The sequence below is a fragment of the Tupaia chinensis genome, unplaced genomic scaffold (assembly GCF_000334495.1).
Source record: "Tupaia chinensis unplaced genomic scaffold, TupChi_1.0 Scaffold141861_1, whole genome shotgun sequence".
Lineage (NCBI taxonomy): Eukaryota > Metazoa > Chordata > Mammalia > Scandentia > Tupaiidae > Tupaia > Tupaia belangeri.
In genome coordinates, this window is record NW_006201718.1 from 240,968 (window position 1) to 254,216 (window position 13,249).

The window sequence follows — 13,249 nt, forward strand, 5'->3', positions numbered from 1 at the left end:
CTGCCATGTATTCCAGGAAGGCCATGTACAAAAGGAAATACTCGGCCACTAAAGCCAGGATCGAAAGAAAAAGGAGAAGGTTCTTGCAACTGTCACAAAACTGGTTGGTGGAGACAAGAATGGTGGTACCCGGGTGGTTAAACTGCGCAAAATGCCTAGGTATTATCCTACTGAAGATGTGCCTCGAAAGCTGTTGAGCCATGGCAAAAAAACCTTCAGTCAGCATGTGAGAGAGCTGTGAGCTAGCATCACTCCTGGGACCATTCTGATCATCCTCACTGGATGCCACAGAGGCAAGAGAGTGGTTTTCCTGAAGCAGCTGAGCAGTGGCTTGCTACTTGTGACTGGACCTCTGATCTTCAAGTTCCACTGCGTAGAACACACCAGAAATTTGTCATTGCCACCTCCACGAAAATTGATACCAGCAAAATAAAAATCCCAAGACACCTCATCAATGCTTACTTCAAGAAAAAGAAGCTACAGAAGCTCAGACACCAGGAAGGTGAGATCTTTAACACAGAGAAGGAGAAATGCAAGATTACAGAGCAGCGCAAGGTTGATCAGAAAGCTGCGAACTTGCTAATTTTACCAAAAATCAAAGCTGTTCCTCAGATCCAGGGCTACCTGCGATCCATGTCTGCCCTTACAAATGGAGTTTATCCTCCCAAACTGGTGTACTAAATTTCTTGCCATAACCTAATTAAATAATTGAATTATATATATAAACAATTCTTATAGAGAGATATTTATTTTTCAGCCATAAATCTTCTGGCAAATGGCATCAAAATGTTTATTCTTTGTTCATGATGGAGCACATGTATGTGCATCAGAGAAAGTCAGCGACAGAAACTGGGAGCAAGAGGAGCACTCTGCACAGGATCTGGCCATCCTGCGATCCCTTTCATCCAGTCCTCCAGCCTATAGCATGTGTCAGGCATGTGTCTGGCATGTTTCAAGCTGACTGGGCTAGGGATTCAAACAGAAGTCATCAAGTGGATTCTGGCTTCTCTTTGAGCAGTGCCTCTCCACTACACCATAGATTTGGATTTTTAAAAACGTTCCACTTTTGCTTTTTCATTCAAGTCTCTTTCTTAATGAAATATACAATTTGAGAAATTCATACCATAAACTGAGACACATATGTTATAGGTTAAAATTGTTTTTCATTTCTATGCCTAGTCTTGGAATTAATTAAAATGTGAATACTGATGAATTATAGTTGTATAGATTCAGTCATTGAAGAGAGGGGCAAATATTTCTACAAGAGGTCAAGCAAAAGTCTGAATGGTAACTCTAACCAGAAGCCATATAAGTCATGCAACAGCCATTAGACTAGCAGGTGGCGTAGTGGTTAAGGCACTGGACTCCCATATGGCCAATCACAGTCCAAGTCCCAGACCCTGTGGCTTGAAACTCATGCTGGGAGTGTGTGCATGTGTGCCCAAAATCCCAAGAGGAGGGTGGAGAAGGTACTGCAGCATGGTCATCCCTCTGGGGGTGATTTCTCACTTTCTCTCTGTCCCTCTGGAGAGTGCATGTGCCTTATAAAAAAAATCTCTCAAAAAAAAAAAAAAAAAGAAGTAGAAATTACAAGAAATTTTTTCAAAAGCAGCTGAAAACAAAGCTCAGGCACTTTGTTCAAAAATGTCATCAATATATATTTGGGGGTATTTTTTTACATTTTTAAGAATCAGACTCCTAAAACATATACTATTAATTGCTAAAGAAAGAATTATATTGACTTAGTTATAGCCATCCTGCAGAAATGGGAAGTAATGAGCTTTGCTTATTCCTTAATATGAGAGCAGAGACTTAGACTAAACCCTTTGGATCTAAGCTGAGAGCTCTCTCTCTCTCTCTCTCTCTAGCATGCACACTCATAAAATAAAGAAATAAATTTAAAAATTAATTTCTCAAATAAAGTTAAAACACAAAGCATCTTCAGTGTCATTGAAAACTTCCAAAAGATGGTGGAACAGGATGAGAAAAGGTAGTCCCTTTATTTCTGAGAAAATTCTATGTTCTTGCGTAAATAAGCTATGAGCTTAACCTAATTATCTTACGTGTGGACGTACATATGCACATATGAATTCTTCCTACAGTTGCACTAGAATCTGCAACTGTCATTCAGAACATTATGTGGGTATCATGAATGAGATTTAACATTTAAACATATGGCTAAATTGAGGGGAGAGAAGGAGAACAGAAGAAGTGGAGGAAATAAATGATCAGAAAACACATGAATATTATAATAACTTAAGTTAAAAGGGAGACATTACTCTGGATAATGATGACCAATTAAACACACACATTTACATCTGCAGTAGTGCTACAAGAACAAAGAGAAGACAACAGTAATACAATTACAGAAAATGGAAAACAGATGGATAGATGGTAACTGACTTAAGAGGCTCACCTCAGCTGAATTCTAAGCCAGCAGTATAAGAGCCAAGAAACAATCCACTTTGCACCTCAGAACTTCATAAGAGCTTAGAAATTGGTGGCAACTGTAGAAATGGTGGTTGAGGTAAGGTTAAAACCAGGAAAGTTTATTGAAAATCTGTTTAAGAAATTGGGTCCAGGGGCCAGCAGGTAGTGTGGTGGTTGGGGTGCTGGACTCCCAGATGAGCAGACTGTGCTTCAAGTCCTGGACTTAGAGGCATGCTTTCTCACTTTCTCACTTGTTCTCTCTCTCTTTTTGGTGAGCACTTGTGCCATAAAGCAAATAAAAACATAAGAATAATAAATAAAATAAAAATAAAGTAGAATAGAAGAAAATAGAATAATTTTTTTTTTTGGAGAGGTTTTTTTATGCTATAGGGCGTGTGCACTCGCCAAAAAGACAGAGAGAGAGAGAGAGATAGAAAGCGAGAAATTACCCCCCAGGGGGGATGGCCATGTCGCAATCCCTTCTCCTCCATTATCCTCTTGGGATCTTGGGCATGCATGCACACACACCCGGCGTGAGTTTAAGCCACCGGGTCCGGGACTCAAACCACGGTTGGCTACATGGGAGTTCACCGACATAGCCATTATGCTAACTGCTGGTCCCAAAATAGAATAATTCTTAAAAAGAAAAAAAAGTTGGATTCCAAAGTACCTTCTCTACTCCAGTCAAGAGAGTAATACTACTTCATCCTAGCAGAAGACTGAATGTTTATTCATTACATAATGAATGAAAAAGACAGCACATGTTAGGAATGGGGGTACAAGATGCAGCTGATGTTGAAGATACGTAATGAACATAAGAAGAATAAGGGAAATTTTACATACTAAATACTGATACACCTAGAATTCTTTTCCCAGTCAGTTTCCCCAATGTTCATGAAAGATTGTAAAGACCTTTTCTTAGAAAGGTAACCAATTCAAGGTACGGAAAAAAATGTTGTGATTTTCTAAAGAAATAGATCAGAGAGATTACAACATAGTGCCTCCCACAGTTGAAAAACTCTACTCATTGGCACAAAGCTATATAATGTATAAAACACATTTAGACAGTAAAGGGTCAGAAATATGAAACAAAATGCACGAAATAAAGGAATAGAAAAAGCAAGAAGCAGACTTTGCAGAGAGAAAAAAGTTAAGAACAAAAAGATTATTTATATCCTCAAAGAGATATTATGCTGGTGAAACAAGAATAAGATCATGCGAGAAAAGAGCACTCAAAATACACAAGGAGTTGAAAAGCTGTTGGAAATAAAATGAGAAGACAGTATAAGTCAAGAAAATACCTCAGAAAATTGAACAAAAAGTGTAAGTGGTTTAAAATAGAAAAAAAGGGCAAGGAAAGGAACAAGGGCCAGCAATGGTCTGGTGGTTGAGGCAGTTGGATCACACATGGCCAAATGCAGAGTTCAAATTCTGGGCCTGGTGGCTTGATAAACACTCCAGGTATGTGTCTGTGCCCAAAATCCCGAGAGGAGAATGAAGAAGAAGGGATTGTAGCATGACCATAGCCCATGGGGGGTGCTTTTGCACTTTCCCTCTGTCTCTCTCTGGTAAGTGCACATGCCCTACAGCAAGAAACAAACAAACAAAAAACAAACAAACAAAACACACACAACTTATAGAAAAAAATAACATCTGTCCCTCTCTCCCATTCCTGTGTTACACAAACAAAAGGCAGGGGAAAGCAAAAGGGAAGACATCATAAACAAAATAATTCCAGAACCTTCTCCAAAACTGAAAAACTTGAATTTTCTATTTCAAATAGCTCATCATAAAGAAGGAAAAAATAGAGCAGAGTTTCAAATCACTTCAGACAAGAAAGATATTTCCCAAGGGAAAGAAATGAAAACACAAGAAGCAGGTTTTATATAAAGGATCAGAAACAATTATGACATTTTATTTTTCCAAAGTAATATTGGAAACTAGAAAACAATGGAACAATGCCATCAAAACGTTAAGAAAAAATAATTTCCAATCTAGAATTTTACATCCGCTGAAAACTATGAACTATGAGGACAAAATAAAGATACATATAATCTCAACAATTTTATCTCCTATGTCTTCTTTCATGGGAAACCACTGGAGTATATGCTCACCAAACAAGACAGTAAACCAAGTAAAAGGAAGGTATAAGGCAATAAAATAATCAAGTCAAAAGAAGACAAAAGAGAGAGTGATGAGAAAGGAAGAAGAAAGAGAGAGAAAAAGAAAGAAAGAAGGAAGGAAGGAAATAAAGAATACTGACGATAGTAGTGAAGGAAAAGGAGTTTCTAGAACACTGCTGTGCAAGCCTAGGGAGCAAGCTGTCAATATTTAAGCACACCAGAAGCCTTGGGAAAGATTTCTCTGGAAAAAAAAAAAAAAAAGATGAAGGACTAGCTCCATACCCTCATGGTTAAGAGAGCTGGAACCTACATGCCTATTGTGGTTCAAATGCCAGTCCCTGTGACTTGAAAGACACACCAGACATTTGTGCATACATGCCCCAAATAATTATGAGAAAAAAAAGATGAAACCAATAGAAAACCTAATACATTAGAACTTATTGAGGCGAGAGATGAAGATTCAGGGATGTATTTGTAGATATATGGAAAACTAAGAAAACAAAAGAAACAAAAACTTTATTTCATGAGAAACAAAAAGTTGTCCAGTAAGGAAAAAGTAGTCATAATGAGTAGAGGTGAAAAAAAGAATATATTTATACATTCTATCTAATCTCAATCAAAATATGTTTCAGAGAAACTGAAAAACTGATTCTAAAATGTATATAGAAATTTAAAAGGTCTAAAGTAATTAACCCAGCAGGTGACTTGCCCCAGGTCCTCCCTGTGCTTAGTCAACAACCTCTGAGAACATACTCTATGGTTCCAGGAGGACACATTTGTCTCTAAATTGAGTATATACACATTAAAGCAGATAAAAGGATTTAACATGAAGCACAAGAGCAGATAGTGTCAAACAGCAAGCAGTAGCTGGTATACATTTGGTGAGTGGGGCAGCATTTTTTTCCTCCCTCTGTTACTAAAATGGCATAAATTAGTTAAATTCAGTAGGAAATGTAATACACCAAAGGTATTAGCAAATGAGGCTCCCAGAAAAATTAGAGGCAACACCATCGAATGCTTACTTTCAGTGAAAATTCCAAGGAGTTCTTTTTTTTGGGGGGGTGGTGGTAGGTTTTTGCTATAGGGCACGTGCACTCGCCAGACAGACAGACAGAGACAAAGAGACAGAAAGTGAGAAATCACCCCCCAGGGGGGATGGCCATGCTGCAATCCCTTCTCCTCCGTTCTCCTCTCGGGATATCGGGCACGCACGCACACGCGCCCGGCATGCGTTTAAGCCACCAGGTCCAGGACATGAACCACAGTTGACTACGTGGGAGTCCAGCGACATAGCCATTATGCTAACTGCTGGTCCCAAAATTCCAAGGAGTTCTGAATGCTAGTGTGATGATGCAGATTCCATAGAGAATTGCTGTAGAGGTAACAATGAAGACATTCCGTTTTGAAGACCAGCAGACCAGATCGTAACCACAGACCATATTCAGTCAACTCCCTTTAAACCTCTGGCACTAAACCACCACCTCATGAACTTAAGTGAATGACCAGTACGTTTTCTACATTTTAAAATATCTCCTTCACCCTGTCAAAATGAAGAAATCTGTGTAGTTGGCAAGCTAAAAAGAGAGGACTCTATGAGTGAAAATGCTGTTCGCCAAATTGGACATTTGTTGAGAAATCATTCTATTTTGATTCCTTGACCACGATAAGCTTAAGATGTTACCTGAAAATACAGCTCATCTTCCCTCAGCTCATGGCTTTTTGTCACTTGTCCAGTCTTCTACTCGAAGGGCTTACCAGCAGCTCTTGGGTGTTCTGGATGAAAATCAAAGACCTGTGTTGCATGGCAGATCGGTGGCCACCACTTCTAATCCTCATCACGATAATGTCCGGTATGGTTCTTCAACTATAGATACAACTATGAAAGGAACTTCAGAAGACATGACAGCTGCAGATGCAGCTTCGTTAAGACGACAGATAATCAAACTCAATAGACGCCTACAACTTCTAGAAGAGGGGAACAAAGAACGTGCCAAAAGGGAAAAGGTCATGTACTCAATTACTGTAGCATTCTGGCTGTTTAATAGCTGGCTCTGGTTTCGTCGTTAGAGTTACTCTCAACTCCCAAAAATAATGTCTCAACAGCTAGAAACATAAAGAATTCGCAAGCTTCTTTGGTTCTGCCTTTGTCTTGTATGTCATTTTATAGTACATTCTCTTGAAATGTGTTTCTTCTAGAAAATAGTGGGAAGGACCTATATTTGCAGAAGTAAATGTATATTTGGTCCACGGCTATACTCACTTTTAACCAGTAATGCTAAATAAGATTCTCCCTTTACATGTTTTATAATTTTTTTTCTTTAAAAGGAACTGATTTTTTTTTGCCTTAGTCTGTACAACTAGTTCTCTAAATGGGAGAATACATAGAGAATGGATTTAGAGAAGTATCTCTAAAAGAAAAATGATACATTTTTTTACCTGTTTCTCAAACACTATTAAACAGTTTTGTTAATAAATGCCTTTGCATCCACATTTCAACATTTGGAAATTGTGGTCTGGTGTTAGGTTTAAGAAAATTAAGCCACCTAATGTTTCATGATCATTTTCATTAAGTACCTGTACAGATTAAATTAAAATCATTCCTAACAATTGAGCAGTTCATTTAATGTGTCTGCAAAATGTGTATGCAATTTTTATTTTAGTTTTGCAGATACTTTTCTCTTAAAGTATGCTTTCCCTAAAGTACATTTTTACTAGTCTTAAATTGCTAATATAATTCATCATATTGACTAATGAATGATTTTTAAAACTACAGAATAAAGTTCGAATGTAGCATATTGAATAAGCTGTTAACCAGAAAATAAAATAACCAAATAAGTTTTGAAAGCAAATAATAAAGCTGATTGACTTGAACTACAGGTTTCAAGTCTTACAATAAAGTATCAGTAATTAAGACTGTGTGGTATTAGTATAAAGACAGTAGAAAATAATAGAAAGCATAGAAATATACCCATGCAAATATGCTTAACTGATTTTATAAAAAGAGGGCAAGGTAATTAAGAAGGGATAGGACAGTATTACAGGAAATAGTGCTCAGAGAAATTGGAAATTGAAAGATGGAAATAAAAAGAATCTTGACCCTTACTTCACACATACTAAAAAGCTAATTAGAAATGTATCATAAATCTCAACACAAAAATTAAAATGATGAATATTCTCTTTTTAAAAAATTATTTTTTATTTAATTTTATTTATTCATTCATTTATTTTAATTTGACCAGAGACACACACAAAGGGGGGGGGGAGTGAGAAAGCAAGCTGCCAGCAAGCTGCCGGGTTAGGGACTCAACCCACGGTCAGCCATGTGGAAGTGTCCAGCACCTTAGCCACCACGCCACCTGCTGGTCCCCGAAATGATGAATATTCTTTAAGAAATCACAAGGTAAGTTTTTCTCAATGGGATATAAAAGTATGATGATCTTAAAGTGGATAAAGAAAATGTAGTATATATAATACCTAAGTCAGCCTTAACAAAGGGGGAAATCCTGTCAGGTGCAACAACATGGATAAACCTGGAGGACATTATGCTAAGAGAAATAAGCCCAACACAGAAAGACCAATAATATCTGATCCCATTTACACAATAAATCTAATAAAGTCAAATTCACAGACAGAGAGAGTAGAATGATAGTTACTGGAAGCTGGGAAAGGGAAGTGGATGGAAAAAGAGGAGATCTTTTTTTTTTCTCTTTTTTTGGAGAGGTTTTTTGTTATAGGGCACATGCACTCACCAGAAAGAGAGCGACAGAGAGACAGAAAGCGAGAAATCACCCCCCGGGGGATGGCCATGCTGCAATCCCTTCTCCTCCATTCTCCTTTCAGGATCTTGGGCATGCACACGCACGTGCCCAGCATGTGTTTAAGCCACTGGGTCCAGGACTCGAACTGTGTTCGACTACATGGAAGTCCAGCAACACAGCCATTACGCCAACTGCTGGTCCTGGAAAAGGGGAGATATTCAACAAGGTTTGAGTTAGGGAGGAGGAATAAGCTTTAGTGATCTATTGCATAGAACAGTGACTATAATAATTAATACTGCATTGTATATTTCAAAATTGCTTCAAAATTAGGTTTTTAAATGTTTCATCACATAAAAAATAAGTATATGAGGTGAAAATTTTGCTAATTAGCCACATTGTAAACATGTGTCAAAACACCATGTTGTATCCCATAAATATATACGATTATTATTTGTCAATTAAAAATATGGAGCCACTCCAAGGCACAGTGGTAGTGTACTACTTAGGAGAATCCAGATTGTACATGGTGATTGTGATTCATACCCTTGGTCTGGTTAGTCTAGAACACACTAAATACACATGTGAATGCCTATGATCTGATGGGCTGGTGGACTGGAGGGAAGGGATTGTAGTATGATCAGAGCTTTTGTGGAGCTTTTCATCTCTCTGTCTGTCTGTCTGTCTGTCTGTCATGTACATACACATATATGCTCTATTATTAATAAAGAAAAATATTAAAAATAAAGTTTAAGCCCAACTACTTTGGCACAGGTGGTAGCATACTGACTTGAAGCACTAGAAGTCATATAGCTGACTGTGGGTTTGGATCATAAGTTGAAAGAAACATTCCAAATGTACATGCAATATCCTGACTGACTGGAGGGTCTGATGGAGGGGATGACAGCATGACAAGAGACTGTTGAGGGTGACTGTCTTTCTATCTCTCTCTAGTGCACACATACATGTGTGCATGTGCATGCAGTCTCTTGTGAAAACAATAAATAAGCTTTAAAAATAAGTGAGTCAAATATTTAAAAAGAATCTATAGAACAAAAAAAGGAAAGAAGATTGGCATCAAAATTAAAAATTTCTATTCTTTGAACAATACTAAGAGAAAAAAAGGCTGGGCCATCCAGTGGTGTGGTCATTAAGGTGGCTGGATCTAGCTGAATCCCACATGGTTGACTGCATGGTTCAAGTTCTGGACCTTGAAAAACATCCCAGGTTCATGTGCATGCATGGCCAAAAATCCCAGAAAGAGAAAGAGATGGAGGAGAAGGGATTGCTGCATGACCATCTCCTAAGGGAGGTGCTTTATCTCTCTCTCTCTCTCTCTCATTTGTGTGTGTGTGTGTGTGTGTGTGTGTGTGTGTGTGTGTGTGTCTCCTGTGAGTGCATGTGCCTTTTGGCAAGTTTAAAAAAGAAAAAAAAGCATGTAACAGACTGTGAGAAAATATTAGTAAAATGAGTATCTAATAAAGGGTCTTTCCTCAGAATATATAAAGCACTCTCAAAACCCAACCATGAGGAGGAAGAGAAGGAGCAACAGGGAGACCCTGTAATCCCAAAAATAGAAGGACCAATAGGCAGGCTCAAGCCAAGCTGCTCAACTTGAGCTTATCAGCAGACACCCTTGCCCAGACTGCTGTGGTAGAGGAGGGGGTTCTCCATCCTTCACAGAATATCTGGTTCTTGTAATTCCAGAGAATGAAGAAGCAACAGGGACACCCTGCAATCCCAGAGATAGAAGGTAGGAGTTTCTGCCCCACATATGCTGATGTCATTCCCCCCATCCTCCATCCAGGACCAACAGGCAGGCCCAAGTCAAGTCGCTTGGCTCAAGCTCATCAGCAGGGACCCCTGCCCAGTCTGATGTGGCAGAGAAGGGGCTCTCCAGCCCATTAAGGTCTATCACCTTACGTTCTACCTGTCAGAGCAACCTCCACCCATCTGGGTTGCTAGGTTTGGCTATACAAGAGCCAAACATCTGAAAAGAGGAGATTCTAGAACAATTCTTTCCCCATAACTCTCTTAGAAGTAAAAGAAGAGAAAGCCCCCCCTCTAAATACCTAAACCCTGAACTCCTATTTCAGATTCCATACTCCTATCCATAGTAAAGGAAATGGCACAGAGCTTACAGATACCATGAAGAAGTGCAGAAGCACACAGCTACAGAAATATACTCCAAAAAAGTAGGAATACCACCAGATAACTAAAAATCAAAGCAGAGCCCAAAGAAATAGGAGAAAGTCAGGAAATACCTCCCCTTCAAAAGATCATCACTCCTCATCAGCAATGAATAAAACACTAGAGAAACACAGAAGTCTGTAAAGGAATTCAGAATATTCCTTGTAACAATCAAAGAGATGCAAGAGAAAACAGAAAACCAGTTGCAGGACATGATAAATCCTTCCATGACATGAAGGAGGAACTCCATAAGGAGACAGACCCAATGAAAATGAATCAAACAGAACTTCTGGAGATAAAGAATATGTTGCAGGAAATCAAAACCTCCCTTGAAAGTATCTACAGCAGATTAGATCACACAGAAGAAACTCTGACCTTGAAGACAGAACCTCTGATTTAATCCAAGCAACAGAAAAGAATAGAAGAATAAACCCTAAAAATGACGACAATATACAGGAATTCCTAGACACTATTAAATGGCCAAATAGCCACATAATAGGTATTCCAGAAGGCGAAGAGACAGGTAAAGACATAGGAAACATCTTTCATTATATTAGCTGAAATTAATCCAAATTTAGGAAGGCATATGGATATCCAAATCCAGAAGATTTTTAAAAAAAAGGACACCAGAGATAAGGCAATGAACATGTTCTGCTGAGAATTTACCTTGGCAAACAGAGTGGGCAGGCCAGAAGAGGACTGAGTCCACCATGAGAACTGAGATCTAGTCATTTCAGAAAATAGGGCAATTAAGATGTTCTGCTGAGAATTTACCCTGGTAGAGACCCTGTATCTTTCTCTCTGTCTCTTTCTGTATCTCTGTCTCTGCCTCTTCATTATTTTAATTTTTCTTTTTCTAAAAAAAAATTAAGGTAGAGTTTTTTCTTGGCTTTGAAATCACCCCCCCCCCTTTTTTTTTGAGAGGTTTTGCTATAGGGCACATGCACTCAACAGAAAGACAGAGAGAGACAGAGAGATAGAAATAGAGAAATCACCCCCCAGGGGGGATGGCCATGCCACAATCCCTTCTCGCCCATTCTCCTCTTGGGATCTTGGGCATGCATGCACATGCGCCCATTGTGAGTTTAAGACACTAGGTCCAAGACTCAAATTGCAGTCGACTACATGGGAGTCCAGGGACATAGCCATTAAGCTAACTGCTGGTCCTGAAATCCTACTTGATCTTGGTAATAATACCCTCTCCTTTCCACCTCCCATCTAGCCAAATGGAGTGGGCAGGCCAGAAGAAGACTGAGTCCACCATGAGAGTGTGCCGTGCGGTTTTTCACTTTTTGTTTTTTAAAATTAATAAATAATGTTTTGTTTTCTTGCTCTTTTTGTTTTTCTCTTTTTTTTCTCTCTTTCTCTGTTTTCTTATCCTTTTTCTTTTACCTCATCACTTTGCTGCTCAGCCTCCACTCACTGAGTATCTAGACGAGTCTAAGTGAAAAGCTGCCAAAATCCCAATACGATTTGGGTTCTCATTTTCAACTCCCACTGAATCTTTGACACAAAGTGAGAAGAATGCAATACCAAAGAGTTTGAAGACAACATCCTCCTGTGTGCCTCTGATCAATCAGATTGATCTTCTAGAAATTAGGAAGAAACAAATAACTCATCAGATAATTAGAAATCACCACAGGGGCACAAAAAATATGCAAAACCAAGAAAATATCTCACTCTCAATATAAAAGAATAACTCTTCTTCATTCACAGACAGTACAATGGAACTCATGGAAATGTCTGATAAAGAATTTGGAGTATCTATAATGACAAAACTAACAGAGATAGAGGAGAAGAGAGATAATGAACACCAGAAGAAAAAAGCTGATGAGTTCCAGGAGGTGAGGAAGTTCTTGCATGATCTGAAAGAGGAAATACACAGCATAAAAAAATTAAATGAAACTGTTAAAGATGAAGGCTATAATACAGGAAGTCAAAATCTCCCTTAAAACTATTAAAAGCAGATTAGATCATACAGAAAGTCGAATCTCAGATGTTGGAGACAGAATCACTGTACTAGAAAAAGCCACCATGAAGACTGAGAAAATAGCCCCCCAAAATAAGAATAATATATGAAAAATATTAGATGCCATTAAATGTCCAAACATGAGGATAATCAGTATCCCAGAAGGTGAAGAAACTAATAAGGGAATTTATAATCTATTCCATGAAATCCTGGAAGAAAGTTTTTCAAACCTAGAGAGGCATTCAAAGATCCAGATCCAAGAAATACAAAGGACCCCATCTAGAATCAACCCAAGAAGATCTTCTACAAGACACATTATAGCCAAAAATCTCACTCTCAATATAAAAGAATAACTCTTCTTCATTCACAGACAGTACAATGGAACTCATGGAAATGTCTGATAAAGAATTTGGAGTATCTATAATGACAAAACTAACAGAGATAGAGGAGAAGAGAGATAATGAACACCAGAAGAAAAAAGCTGATGAGTTCCAGGAGGTGAGGAAGTTCTTGCATGATCTGAAAGAGGAAATACACAGCATAAAAAAATTAAATGAAACTGTTAAAGATGAAGGCTATAATACAGGAAGTCAAAATCTCCCTTAAAACTATTAAAAGCAGATTAGATCATACAGAAAGTCGAATCTCAGATGTTGGAGACAGAATCACTGTACTAGAAAAAGCCACCATGAAGACTGAGAAAATAGCCCCCCAAAATAAGAATAATATATGAAAAATATTAGATGCCATTAAATGTCCAAACATGAGGATAATCAGTATCC

General features: G+C 38.3%; 2 pseudogenes; both read left to right on the top strand.

Annotated features, from left to right (window-relative positions):
* The first annotated feature begins 5,903 nt into the window (after window positions 1–5,903).
* Window positions 5,904–6,675, top strand: LOC102470263 (mitochondrial fission factor pseudogene; annotated as a pseudogene).
* Window positions 6,676–8,777: 2,102 nt separating this feature from the next.
* LOC102472379 (phosphoglycerate mutase 1-like) overlaps window positions 8,778–13,249 on the top strand; it is a 35,966-nt pseudogene continuing 31,494 nt past the window's right edge.